A 14,979-nucleotide genomic window follows, 5' to 3' on the forward strand; every position below is an offset into this window, starting at 1 on the left:
TGAAAAATCAAAACTACTGGTTTTAAATTTTAAATACCAAAACCAAAATCCACAAAAAGTGTGAATTTCAAAAATATCCAAACCATTTAGTGATCTGCCAAAGCATTCAATTTGAAGTAGCTTTCCTAATTAGGAAAAAATGGTAAGAGACTGACGTTATGAAGCTGATGACGATCATAGTAGTCAAAACTATCAATTGGGTTTATGACGTCCCTATAATATGAGAATTAATGTGAAGGCTGAATATGATGTTAATTAATTACAACACCACCTGCTAAGTAAGACCAAAAAAACGAAAAGGACAAATTTATGTGTAATTTTCCACACTTGGACTAATAATTCACTCTCGTGATCAATATGTATAAATATTATATAAACCGAAGTTGCATGAAGGTGATCATGGTTGACCCTAATGATAAATTAATGGGAGCGTTAATTAAGAAGGATGAGCGACTATGGTAACGTATTGTCCAATTGATAGCTGACACCTGTTAGCTAGCGACAAAAGCAGAGACGAAGGGCTAAACGACAAAGCGTTTCGTTGGGTAGTGAGAATAAAAACTATACAGGTGTGTACGTTTGACCGAGGACTAATTATAACGTACATCGTATATGGAGGTGGCCTGGGGAGAGTAAAAGATGCAGTGAATACTGGTGAGGAAGCGCCGTTTTGAGGAAGTTATCTGGAAGGGAACGCAAGTAGTTAGGAGAGGGCCAAGCAAGCTTTTCACACACGCCAGGATAAGATTTCTGAGGACCCTCAACTCGCAGCCATACATATGCCATTCATCCTCATGTCCCTCTTCTTATTGGTTATTTTCATTCCAATTTGGATATTTTATGCATTTACTTTGACCTCCTCAAATACTTGGACCAAAAAAAAAAAAAAATCCCTCCCCTTCCTTTTTCATGGATAAGTTTTTTCCTTGGGGTCAAGTGATTCCAAATATCAGTTCTAGATGATAAACACATACCCATCGCTTCGATGTTAATTTTCTCATAAATTTTTATATTAATTTCACACTCTCTTCTAAAACTACATATATGTATATAATTTGAACTCACAACCTCATATTTAATATTTAAGAAAATCTTTAAAAGAAAGTACTTGGTGTCTTTTATTATTAGGTTAAGGTGCAAATTTGTTTTAAAAGTTTTTATTTAAGAATTCTGGATATTCGAAAGTTTTTTTTTTAGGAGCAAATTTATCTGAAGATTTAAAATTGTAGCACTATTATCCCTTATCCTCAAAAAATGAATGTTAACTATCAAAATAGTGACATTGGCTGTTAGCATTTTTAATAACAGGAGACAATAATATTATTACGATTTTAAACTTTTGGTGCAAATTTACTTATAAAAAACTTCTGGATATTCATCAGCACTCCAAAGTAAAAACTTTCAAGACAAATTTTCACTTTAATCGTTTATTATTTAGGACAATGATGATGATATTTACAAGTAGCGGGTCTAGGCATTTGAGTTTCATGAGTTTTACCTGTTTTAGAGTGTTGATGATTCAGAAGTATATGGAGGAGAAAATTAATTAGAAAGAAAGTGATGTGAACTGAAAAGAAAAATAAAAATGTCTTGTAATATATTTTAAAATATAATTTTTTTCCATCACTATTTTAAAATATAATTATCTAATAGTTAATTATTATCAAGTCAAGTTTAAATATTAATAAGTTTAATTGGAGATATCTTTCCTAATATGATTTTTGTAAGATAAAATTAATCTGCAAGTTTAATGAGTGATGTGAACTGATCGGTAAGTTGTCAAGGATATGCTAAAAAAAATATTACTAAGAATTATAAACTTTATGGTCGTCTCGTCCTAATAACAAGAAGAGAAACGCATCAGAACCATAAGCATCCATCCCTATACACACGTGCAAATTTAATTATGGTAGGTTCCGACCAGGAAGCTAGTACTTATTAAGCACGTGATAATTGAGTCATGTAATATAGTGTTCCTTCTAAATGTTACAGACGCCATTTGAACAGCAAAACTAAGATTCGAATTTTAAATCAAGTAAAGTTGAATATATAATATCCAATTATAAAATTTAAACACACGAACCGACCGAGAAATAGAGTTTGGCAGCAAAATGTTAAACGTGGAAGAAATTAATGTGTTGGGTTTCGAAACTTTATCATTCTGATAATTTTGATGAAGAGTGTAAAGCTAATGCAGGACTGCGTTTTAATTTTCTTCTTCTTCTTCTTCTTTTTTCAATTTTAAAAATTTATAGAATTTTTTTAAAAAAGAACAGAGAGCTGGCTTTATCATTCCATTATTATATTCTAAAAATTAAATAAAAAGAAGAAGAAAATAATAGATGGAAAGTGACTGTGATATATAGTGTTGTTTGTGAAGTAAAAGCTACAATTAAGGAATTTTGGTGTTACTGGGAGAGTTGCGTGTGGATATACATGAAGAGGCGTCTCATTCATCTTCATCGTTTTGTAGTTATCTGCTTTGGAAACCATGGGCACCGTTACAATACCAAAACAGGAACTTGTTAGTTGTTTCCCTTTATGTCTAGTTTGTAACAAAGATGTTTTCTAGTTTCATATAAACTACCATATACTAGAAACAATGAATCCACTTCTAACTAGACTCCTATTTATGTTCATACACTACAAAAAACTTGACTTTTGTCGCCGCTGAAAGTATAAAAGTCGCCGCTAAAAAGTCTTTTAGCGGCGCCGCCGAAAGTGTTTTTAAAGTCGCCGCTGAAAGTAATGCCTAAAAAGAATTGGTTTTACCAACGCCACATCATCGCCGCCGGCCGCCACGTCATCGCCATCGGTCGTCGGCGGCCACATCATCTTCGACCGCCACATCATCACTGGCCACCTCCACGTCATTGCCACATCACTCCTCCTCGCCACGTCATCGTCCAAATATTTTCATCTTAAATGTGTCTTCTTCAAGGTTCGAACTCGTGACCGTCTCCTTTCGTGTCCAATCTTCTTGCCGCTGAGCCAGATTGAATTTGTTTATTAATATTGTAAAATAAAATATATATTATTATATTATACTTTCAGCGGCGACAAAAAAAGTCACCGCTGAAAGTCTTAGTTTCAGCAGCGAACTTTTAGTGGCGACACCAAAAAGTCGCCGCTAAAACTAAGACTTTCAGTGGCGACAAAAAAAGTCGCCGCTGAATGTCTACTTTCAGCGGCGACTTTTTTGTCGCTGTCGAAAGTTGTCGCCTAAAGTCTGTTTTTTTGTAGTGATACGAACTTCTCCTTTTCTAGTTTCACATAAACTAATCATGTTTCAAATAGAATTGTTTCTAATAAAACGATATTTGTAAGCAATAAAAAAGAAGTGTATTTTGGCTAATGGCACAGATTAATCTTTCTCAAGTATATTGAGAGTGGAAAGTAATTAAGCTCTTCTCGACTATGTTACTACATATATATAAAGGGCTAAGAGTGAAACTCCGATTAATTGATTAAGCGATAAAAGTCACTATCACATGTATGCCAATCTCTCTTGATAAAATGACATCTTGAAGCCAAACCAAAAAAAAAAAAATTATAAAAGAAAAAAATGGTAAAAAGTTTCCTATTAAAAATAGGAAAAATTGGGGATAAATCCCCATTTGGAAATCTATTTGGACTTGGTCCCTAAAAATAATAAGAGACTGAGGTCCTTTAGTGTAAATAACTATAATAAGAAAAAAGACCAAAATACCCTTAGACTTTAGTGAAAAATCATTTGCACATGCACTGAATATAGTTGCACACAGGAAAAATATCTTGCAAGTTGTGGAAGTTAAATTGCACACTCCATGTTTTGAATATAATGAAAGATTATTTGTACATACACTGAATATAGTTGCATATAAAAAAAATATCTTGCACATTGTGGAAGTTAAATTGCACGGTTTTGAATATAATAGAAGATCATTTGTACATATACTGAATATAGTTGCACATAAAAAAGATATCTTGTATGTTATGGAAGTTAAATTGCACACTCCATGTTTTGAATGTAATAAAAGATCATTTGCACATACACTAAATTTAGTTGCATACGGGAAAGATATTTTGCATGTTATGGAGGTTCAATTGTACCTAATGTAAGTTGCACAAAATGGAATATCAATTGCACCTTGACTAGTATGTAAGGAAAATGTAGTTGCACCTAACGGAAGTACACATAATGGAAGATTAATTACACCTACATAAAATTTAGTTGCACTTAAGAATGATATATTACATGTTATTAGAGTTTAGTTGCACGCTATTGGAGTTCACTTGTACCTAACATAAATGCACTTAATGAAAGATCAATTGCTCTTATAAAAGAAAAAAAGATCAATTGTACTTATACAGAATTTAGTTGCACTTATGGATGATATCTTGCACGTTATTGGAGTTTAGTTGCCCATAACGTAAATGCACTTAGTGAAAGATTAGTCACACCTATATGAAAATTAGTTACACTTGGGAATAATATGTTGCACATTACTGGAGTTCAGCCATGTGGGTGTGCGCTTTTTAAATTGCCTTGCCCTGATTTTCCTCATTGACTTTTTTTTTCTTTTAAAAAAAAGTTTTAGTTAGGGCAATATAGTAATTTCATCTGGATTTTCTCTTTACACTTGTGGACCTCAACCTTTGACAAGTTTTCAGGACCAGTTCCCAAATGAATTTCCAAATGGGTATTTTTACCCAATTTTCCCTTAAAAATATTATTTGTGAGAATAATAATTCAATTCATTTATAAAACTCTATACAACTACATTTTTATCTCTGTGTTTGCATGACAATAAATATTTATTATATGTATTTAGTATGTCTATATATGCATATAACAATACATTATTTTGTTATCCTTAAAATTATTATACCAGTTTGTCCTTCACATATTATTATAATATACACAATAGAATAATAATATTATATATGAACAAATAACAACTCCAGAATATATATATATATATATATATATATCGTCTAATTCCTACAACGCATGTGTGTGTGTGTGTGTGTTAAAGAATTCATGGCATACACTATATATTTGATTAATTAGAGTGCCTAGAGAAGAAACTGTAAGGTTCATGCATCTAAAAGGGTTAGCCGTTGTCAAAATGCTTATAAAACATATATAATTAGAATGGAGAGTTGTATATATTGTAGTCATAGATTATAGATATAAAATTAATTAAATACCTAGCCTATGCGTCATTCCTAATCTGATATTATTTTTAAATCAGCACTTTATTTCAAAATTAAGCATTATTATATGCAGCCTCCCTCAACATTGTCCGCCAGCAAACAAACCAATTATTTTATTCATTCTCAACATACTAGTCCATTTTCGGTTCTACTAAAAGACAAGAATCTCTGCCCCATTATATTATTTTGGGAAAAAATTGCATTTATCCACCTTAAATCATACCTGCTTCAAATTAATATTTTTATTTAAATAGAATTGTTTTGGATAATTTACTGCCACTTTTAATTTAATCTCATTGCTACTATATTACTTAATTATTCATCAAATTAATTAAATATTTCTCAATTAAATATCTTTGAGGATATTTGCCTATGTTTCCAAAAGATTTTTTAAAAAAAAAACCCGAGAGATACTTGTCTATTGAGCTTTTGAAGCCGTGCTTACTTAGTAAACCGACCAATGGTGTTACCTTCACCGGTTAAAAATAGTATAATTAATTGATAATTCAACTGAACCCTAATGATTATAATTGTGAAGGGTACATGAATGTGTTCTTTAAAAGATGGTAGAAAATGGAAATCTGATATGACTCGTGTTTTGGTTCTCATCCCAAATTTGTAATGCGTGTTTGTGTGTGCATAGCAAACTCACTTACACACACATTATCATTTCGACAATCTCGGACTACCAACAACTAATTGGATTATTGGAAGCTAAATTTGATCTTAATTTTCTCAATATTTTAAAATTAATTAATTATTTAATTCTTATATTAAGAATTGTGTACCATCTAATTTGGATTTACCAGTCTTTTTTTTTTCTTTTGGAGATCTGACCCTTTATTTTATCCAGTAAAACTGTCCTAGTATGTATAACCGACACAAAAACTAATAGTTATCTTAGTATTTTGTACTAGTGGAGCACAATATATTAAATCTTATATGAAATCGCTACCTTTTTTTTTTTTGGGAAATTGGGAGTATCTTTACCGATAGTAAAAACTTGCTTACGTGCTCTGGTGGTGTAGAAGGCAAATGACAAATCCCTCCTGGTTAGTTTTCTCCATACACATTAGTGGAGAATTAAACTACTACTCCTCCGATCCTTAATATAAGACCTATTTAACTAATTTGATTTGATTAAGGAAGTTAGGTAAGTTAGTTAATTATAAGAAATATAACATGTTTTTCCTAAAACACCATAATTATCTTTCTTAATATCCTCCATTCCTCTTCTACTTGATTATGGTTGAGAGAGTATCCATAAGGGTAATTTAGGTAAAACTGGTAAATATGAGAAATAGGTCATATATTTAGAACCAAAATCAACTTAATAATTAGGTCTTATATTAAAGACCGGAGGAGTAATTAACTATTTTTTTGAGACAAGAGCTTGTTATATTTTCCAACAGAAATTTGATGGCATTAACTAGAAACAGAAAAAACACATCAAAAGCACTGTTCACCTCTTGGTTAAGAGGCAGAGTGATTAAGAATATGAAAATTTCTCCTAATACAAGAGGTAAATTTGGCCGATTGACCAGACATGCTAAAAGTCTCTCTGGAGACGTGATAAAACATATTCTCAAGAGCCCGTTATCACAAATGTTCTGCCTCTTTATTTGTTTTCCCCCCCCTAAATAACACTTTAAATTTAATGTTTCAAATATAAATCATCAGTATTGATAAATTTGCTTGCTATCAAATTACAATTGATTCTTTTTACCAGGAAATGAAAATTGATTTGTAAGTAGATTTTACACACACACACACACACACATTTTGACTTACTGATCATCAGATTAAATGTTCAAGGATATATTTTATGATTGTAAAGCTTGAATAAAAGCTAAAAAAGATGTTGCATTTATTTCCACCATTCACCATATGGAAAAATTCACATAACCTGAATGATACGTAACAGTGTTCAAGTTTGATCTTCTTTCTACGCTTCTTACTTTCGTTTCAATTCCAACAATTAATAATGAAGAGAAGACTAAGAGAAATCGTATTCCAAAAGATCAGGCTTTACAAGGTGTGGAATCCTACTCGAACAACGCTTCCTAGTGCATATATCATGAACCCTAACCTATCTGGTTTAATAAAAGGAGCTGACCAGGGCTAGCTGAGTAGCCTGACCTAGTCATCGAAGCGCATGATTAATCTCTCTTTCAGCTAAAGATGATTAACAATATGGTGATTGATTGTACACAATACACTGAATCTTCCATTGAATGTCAAAGATTAACTGAATGTGCTTATCCTACCTCTTTAATTTATAGGTACGCAAATCGTATAGACTTATAGACACATTCACGCCCACAACATGTTGGAAAAAAGGTAGCTAGTAAAATAAGTCTCTTATGAGGCCGGCTGGCCGGGAGGTTTGATTTAATTTTTAAGTCAGCTGACAAAACTTTGAAGGGACTTGTATTGTATTAATGTCCATATATATCGTTATGCAATAAATGAGGAGAGCAAATTGTAGATGATGGTACTTGTAAAATTCAAATTCGGTGGATGGTTCCTTGAACGATAACCATATCTTGGTGAGAGACAAGTAGACACAAGTGTATGGTGATGGAACAAGTTGGTGCAAACCCATTTCCTGTGCCCTCCATTTCCATCATCCACCTCATCTTGTTCTCTTGTCCTGTCGTCGATCTATCATTCCTACTAATAACTCACAACTTAGCCAGTTACTTCCTCCTCTTTAATTATATACATGAGCCAGCTTCCTGGTTTACAGATACCAAAAACAGATAAGATTAGTCAGCATCTAAAATATTTTTCTTCCAGTTTTCCCCTAAACTCAATATCATGGGTTTTCATAACTTGAAATGGGTTTTATTGAGTGATGGGCGATGGTGAGACTTTAATTTATTTAATCAGTCATGCTTGAGAGAGGTAAGCTTGAAAACCTTTTTAATTAGTCCTAAAACGTTGTAAACGATCTTGTAAATAGAGACATTACAACCATTAAAATTGACTCTTATAGTTAGGGTCGAAGAGAGTATTATTCACATATCTTTCCCCTATATCCTATGTATAATAGCTAGCTTGTTTGGCCAAAAAAAAAAAGCTAGCTAGCATTGAAGTCAAATATTAATAAAAGGGGAACATATGGAAGTCACCCTGTAAATATATATATATATATATATATATATTTATGTATAGGTCTATAAATGGGTGGGTTTTGACATTTCAGTCGTTGTTCGTAGTTAAGTTTTAGCATATAATTAATTAACTAGAATGGAAGTTAATTATGTGCCTTGGATAGATAAAGAGATGTTATGTTTATAACTCAGGAATAGTGTCTATTTTTATATTTTGTATAATCGACAGATATATATATATATATATATATAGATAAATAGATATATAATTCGACAGTCTATAGGTTGGGGCGTTCCATGAAATATATTGCTTGTAATTTTAGCTGATACTATATTCAGATACATGATTAACTTGACTATTTTTTTAAAAAAAGGAATTGTAATACTTAAAATCATCAAAGTCTAAACAACAATAATGTCGTGCATAAGCCATAGAGTATTAATTGAACCACGTTATTATTATTGATGCAGAAACATAAGAGGAACCTTCGTGTGTGGTGTGTGTGATCAGATCAGATATTTGTAAATTCAATGTTATTAGGATACAGATAATTTGGGAGGAAAAATGTCAAATATTTCTGTGGTGAGATATTGATGGCGGGCTGCCTAGTAGGAGCACGACACAGAGAAAAAAAGGACATGGTACTTGGTCTTTGTGTCAGGGCTTCAATTAATCAATAATTAATTTAAGACCAAAGTGTACGTAATTGGTGTGACATTTTTTTGGTTGATTCAGGCACATTCAAAATTTGATGAATTGATCCCACTACGCATCTCATCATTGTCACTTCTATAATCAGTTACATGCATATGTCTTGAACATTTTATGAAATTTGTCAAATCAACCCCCACCTGGGTGCTCCTATTTCCTCGCATATAATGACCTCACTCCACAAATCTACCATTACGTTCAACAAGTATAAATTCTAATCATATGGGACATATATTTTTTAATATTATAAAAAAATTAAAGATAAAAAAATAAAGATGACGTGCTGTGAAAATATCTCTATTTTTCTTTTTCGTATCCTGCTTCTAATCCTTATTATAAAAACTAAGGCACTAATTTACAAATATTTAAAAAGTTAGTTAAATTGGTTATTTATAATAAATGTATCTTAATTTTTCAAAACTATCCCATTTTAATCATATGTATTGAAACTACTTTTTGATTAGAGTTCTCTTAATATGTGCAATCAATGGAGTTATTATAAGGAAAAAATTATAAATTTAGGAAGCAAGTGAATTGAAATCTTATATTTATAAATTTAGTTCTTACATTTAAAATTAGAGAACTTGGGATGTGTAGTCCTTGTTATTTGTTAACATCTGATCACGGACATGAATAAAGGGGACATGTCTAGCCACGGACAACCCTTGGACAAGAGTATATATTTGGTGTTTCAAACGTGAAAATTGAAGGAGAAAAAAGAAGATTCGACGTTTGTTTTGGCTCCTCGCTCTCTCTATACTTGGGTTTTGAGATGGATAAAACTGAAATTTTAACCATGATCTTATTTTTTAGATATAATTTTATCCTTGATGTTTTCAGATTCAAAATTGCGCCCAATAAAAAAAATCAGGAGTAAAATTATATCTGAAAAATTAGATTATGGTTAAATTATACCACTAAAAATATCAGAATGAAATTACGCATAAGAAATGAGATAAAGATAAAATTGTATATTTACTCTTGAGTTTTTGGAGGTTTGAATATATTACTTTTAGTTCTAATTATAAGACTTTTTTTTTGTCTACAAACGAGGCCTTATAAATAAAATTGGAGGTAGTATTTTCAAGTTTCCAGTCACTTGAGTAAATTTATCAAATCAACCCCATCTGCTCGATCATAGTGATTACTTGGATCATAAAAACTTCATTCACTCCACAAATCCATCATTGAACAGAAAATTTAAATTCTAGCACTACAGTATGATTTTGTGTTGACTTAGCTAGCTTCTTTATGAACGTTATTTATGATAGTAATTTACATAGACAAAATTCATACAGGGATATATATTTGTATATATTAAAGAAGACTAAACAAAATTCAACATTTTGCTGGTAAAAAAAAAAACAAAATTCAATATTTTGCGTTTCAGACACATAAATTGGAGGAGAAAAAGAGGATTCGGCATTTTAACTAACTCTCTACCAGTGTTCTAAGATTTGGGGACTCCCAGTTACTTGGGCAAGTCAGTGTCTTTACCCTTAAATTTTTAGGTTCTATGGCATGAAAGTATCTCAGCCTTATATCGCCTCGGATTCCTTGTACCCATTCAACAAAATGTCTCAACTCGCAGATATTGGCCCTGCTTTTTCTCTATGTTCCTGTTTGGCAACTCGCTTGGATGCTCCTTATTTCCTAGTTAGTTTTAAGCTCTTCCCAAATTTGTTTGAATTGCTTTAAAACCAAACGCACTTGCTACGTTAAGTTTTTGTTTTTGGAGGTACAATTGGCAAGTTAAGTTGTTTTTTTTTTTTTTTTGACTAAAACATAGGTATCCTCCTATTGGAAGCAATTCTATTCAAGGTACTGTTAAGCACTAAATGTGAGCACCTCTCCCAACAGAGATTCAAACCTTGGTTCGTCATGTTATGAGGAACTAGCCCATTTTGCTAAACCCAACCCCTTTTGGTAAGTTTTTTTTTTTTTTTAGTTGCCCAGATGTGGGCCACCTGAACGGTAAGAGACTAATCTCTTGGGTACTGTCAGGCGCTGTAGCGGGACCCTTCCTAACAATATTTTTTCACACACACCGTCCCAGGGATCGAACTTAAGACATGATGTTTAAGGTGCCTAAGTCCCTTCCACTTGGACCAACACTTGTTGGTCCGTTGGTAAGTTAAGTTAATGTAATTCAACATATTCTCACAACAAGCCCAAATCAAAGAGGATGGGCCGATCTTTTCTGTATCCACGTATTTAGAGGTGTAAGTAAAGGCCCATTGGTGATGAGCAAGGCCCATACCAAACGTCATCCAATTGGTATTTTACAAAAATTAGGCGGCAATTGATTTTTTTTAAAAATTTTTTTTCTTTGAAATAAAATGATTTGAGTTAATTATGAGAGAATATTATTTATAAAAAAACTATTTTTTTTTTAAAAACCAATTATCTCAATTCATATAAGTTGATGTTACATACAAGGAAGAAGAGATGAATCAATAGGCGTTGATTCTAATAGAAGAGGCTTTAAACATTTGAGCCAGAAGTCTCATCAAATTTGTGTAAATGCAAAAAATATGTTTGGAAGAACCATAATTAATTGGATTGAATAATGCTCGAGTCTAACCTAACCAGATAGCCATATTAAAAAAAAAAGGACAGAAAGAGATGAATGGAGTAATATTTAATTAAGATGAAAGGAGGGGCACAAGGAAGCAACAAAGAGGAGTGGACAATGATATTGGCATACACACAATGAACAGTTCACAGCTCATGCAATCAGCTTTTAATGTTGTCCAACTACCGCTCTCTCTTCACCCACTTCTATTATTCTTTATAATTTCTTTTTATTCCTTTCTTTTATTTCTTTATTCCAAAATTATATCAAAATCCCAGTGGTCCACGGCTGACTACCTCACTTTCCTTTCAACTTGCCAACTCTGGCATGGCCTTCCATTAATTATACTTACAACAATAATAAAATGATAGCTTGCTTAAAGGGTGGTATGGAAAGTTAATTAAGACTTCAATCTCATGGATTAAACAAGTTTTAATGAAAAGAGAAACAGTATTGTTTTTTTTTAAAATCATTAGGTTCATATTGAGCAAAAACAAAGCTTCTAAATACTCATAACTCATTCGTGAATACTTTCAGAATGAAAATAACCCTTGACCCCATTAATATGTATAGGGGGAAACTATTTTCAATTAATTAAACTTGACATTATTTGAATTTCAACCTCATAATATTAAATATCATGTATTTGTATTGACTATTGAGAGAAGAAACACAAAACAATCAGTACCTTAAAGGAATCTAACCTATTGATGATGCAATAATAATTTTTTGTATGGTTTATGTTTTTTAGAAAACTTTTTTTACAACCTATGCACAAATATCCACCGATCCATCTATTTTTTTCCCCCAAAAAGAGGTAAACGTAATTAATTAAATGATGGTGGATTAGCTGTAAACACCCATAAACAACGTAGAGATTATTTGTTTTACCTTTGCTTGTGGTCCTCTTTGCCCTTCCCAAGAAGAACAATTATGGTGTAGGTGTACAAATTGCATTATACTTGTATGTTTTGGCAAGAGGAAGGAAAAAGACTAGACGCATGTGGTCATGTTGATATAAATATATATATATATAAATGAGTTTAGAGAACATAAAAAAATGCAAAAATGCCACTTCTAGTGGGTGCTTTCCTATATATGCAACTAACACCAAAAACAAACAAAAAAAGTGGTGGCCTTTTTTGTTCTCCTTTGGCTGAAAGGGAAGTGGGGATTTTCTTATTGATCATCATGTACAAACTTTTATATCTTTGTTGCCATTCTGTATGGTTGTTGGTGGTGAGACCAAAGCTTTGAATTTCAATATTATAATATGAAAAGTTTGTAAAAGTGTACTTTTAAAATAGGTAAGATACACAGGAAAAATAATGTTAATTTGTGTAAGATGACAACACACACATATATAAGGAGAATTATTGTGAGGTCTAAAAAAAATCTAATTACTAAAAAAAATCTTAGTGATAAATGAGCAACTAAAATATGTTGTTAATTCTTATTCTGAAATCCCCACTTCTTGTGCCACTTAATTGCTTATTTTGAAAATATTTTAATAATTCTAAGACCCAAGGCTGCTGTAATGATGGCTGGTTGGCTTGTCTACAAGCTTGCAAAAGCAACGACAGATTTAGTGCCACCAATGGGCAATACCAATACCAGGGAAAGAGAGAGAACTGGGGAGCCAATTGTTTTAGGCCTGGCACATCTTTTTTTATTTCTTAATTTTTATCTGGGCAAACCAGAGGTGAACGTGGTCATCTAACGGCCAAGAATTGTTAAGGGACAATTTAGTACTTAGAATTTTGAAGCTCAATTTACAAAGATTCTTCTCAGATCATAACACTGTACAAGATTCTTGTCTAATATATCGAGCACGTGTGCATAGAGATATATGTCTCGTCGACAAGGATTTTAATATGTAATGCACCATAACAATAGTAATCCCAAAACCAAAATTGATGTCCGATCTCCTTTCTTCAAATTAAAGAGCCTGCTTTAATTCGCTAATTAAATGTTTTTTATCAGATAATTTTGTTCCCCTCCCCCCCATAAAGCACCTGCTCTCACATGTATCTTTTGATGAGGTAAATATCTCCTTCTAACTGTGATACTATTGTCAGACTATTTAATTGTTTCATTCATTTCTTAAGTTCACTACGTTGCTTCCCTTTTAATTCAGTGAATCAATCGGTAAAAAAAGACAAGAACATTAACTTTTTTTACTTATCCTCCAAATATACATTTTTTTGGTTGGAAAAAAAATATAAATTTTTTTCCAACTTGCCCCTAGAATTAATGTTGATAATACATACGTCAATCTTGATATATATATATATATATATATTGATTATCTTGAAGAAAAATACAGGCTGCGTGTATTTGGAAAAAAAGAAAAAGAAAAGAGACATAATTTTAATATTGTGCGTTGCGTGTGTGTATCTCCAAACAATGCATAGTAATCTAGGAAAGTGTGAAGGCCGCTTTCAAATATGAAACGGGTCCAAGCACTAAGACCATAACTATGCGAATATATAATTTGATTTAATAATGTTCACATAGTTACATCCATATCCATGAAACTGAAAAGCAAAAGGAGGAATAAAATTATTTTATGCTTATGGAGAGAACAAATTAAAGTGGTAAGAATATATAAAGATAGAGTGGAGCATGAGATGCTCAAAGTAGTGGCCTTTATTTATAATAAAACTATATGTATATATATATCATCATCATCATCAGACTGAGTCAACACAAATCCATTAGTTTCTTGTTTTAGTGACTAGGAATCAAGAAATAAAGGTAATGAATTAGCGTGTTTGTATCACTACGCTTTCAAGAAATATTGCAGTGTGACTCAGCAATGACTGACCAATCACATGATGATGACATGGCCTATAGTGTCCAAATCAACTACTTCCACTATACCCTAAAAAGGACCTCCATCATTCTTTTTCTAAATCACGCCACTAACTTAAAGTCTTGAACAAACACACACACAAACAAAAACTAAAGAATAAAGCAAATTAATCAAGTTAATTTTGAAGAAGCTTGTAAATATATATATTGATCTCACCTGAACCTAGTTTGCTGATAGGATGAAATGAAAAATCTAGGTATTGGTTTAGATATAAATCATCTTATATATTATTAATGTGACTAAAAGAAGATGTCCATGCATAATGCACAAGCACAGTTTTTTGGCAAGTTAGGAGCATAGCATCTGTCAGATACAAAGGAAAGGTGAATGAGAAAAAGAAGATACCATATTGACTGCTGAACTGCTGATAATGGTAACAGTATAACTGATATTGTACAAAAAAGAAGTTATTTTATTTTTTGCGTGCTCTCTCTAGTGGGTATATATGTACCTTGTTAGGAAGCATTAGAGAAGGATTTATATATTTTTTTACTGTATCAAA

Source organism: Neltuma alba, unplaced genomic scaffold (genome assembly GCF_004799145.2).
Source record: "Neltuma alba isolate B1F8T4 unplaced genomic scaffold, ASM479914v2 tig00012515_pilon, whole genome shotgun sequence".
Taxonomy (NCBI): Eukaryota; Viridiplantae; Streptophyta; class Magnoliopsida; order Fabales; family Fabaceae; genus Neltuma; species Neltuma alba.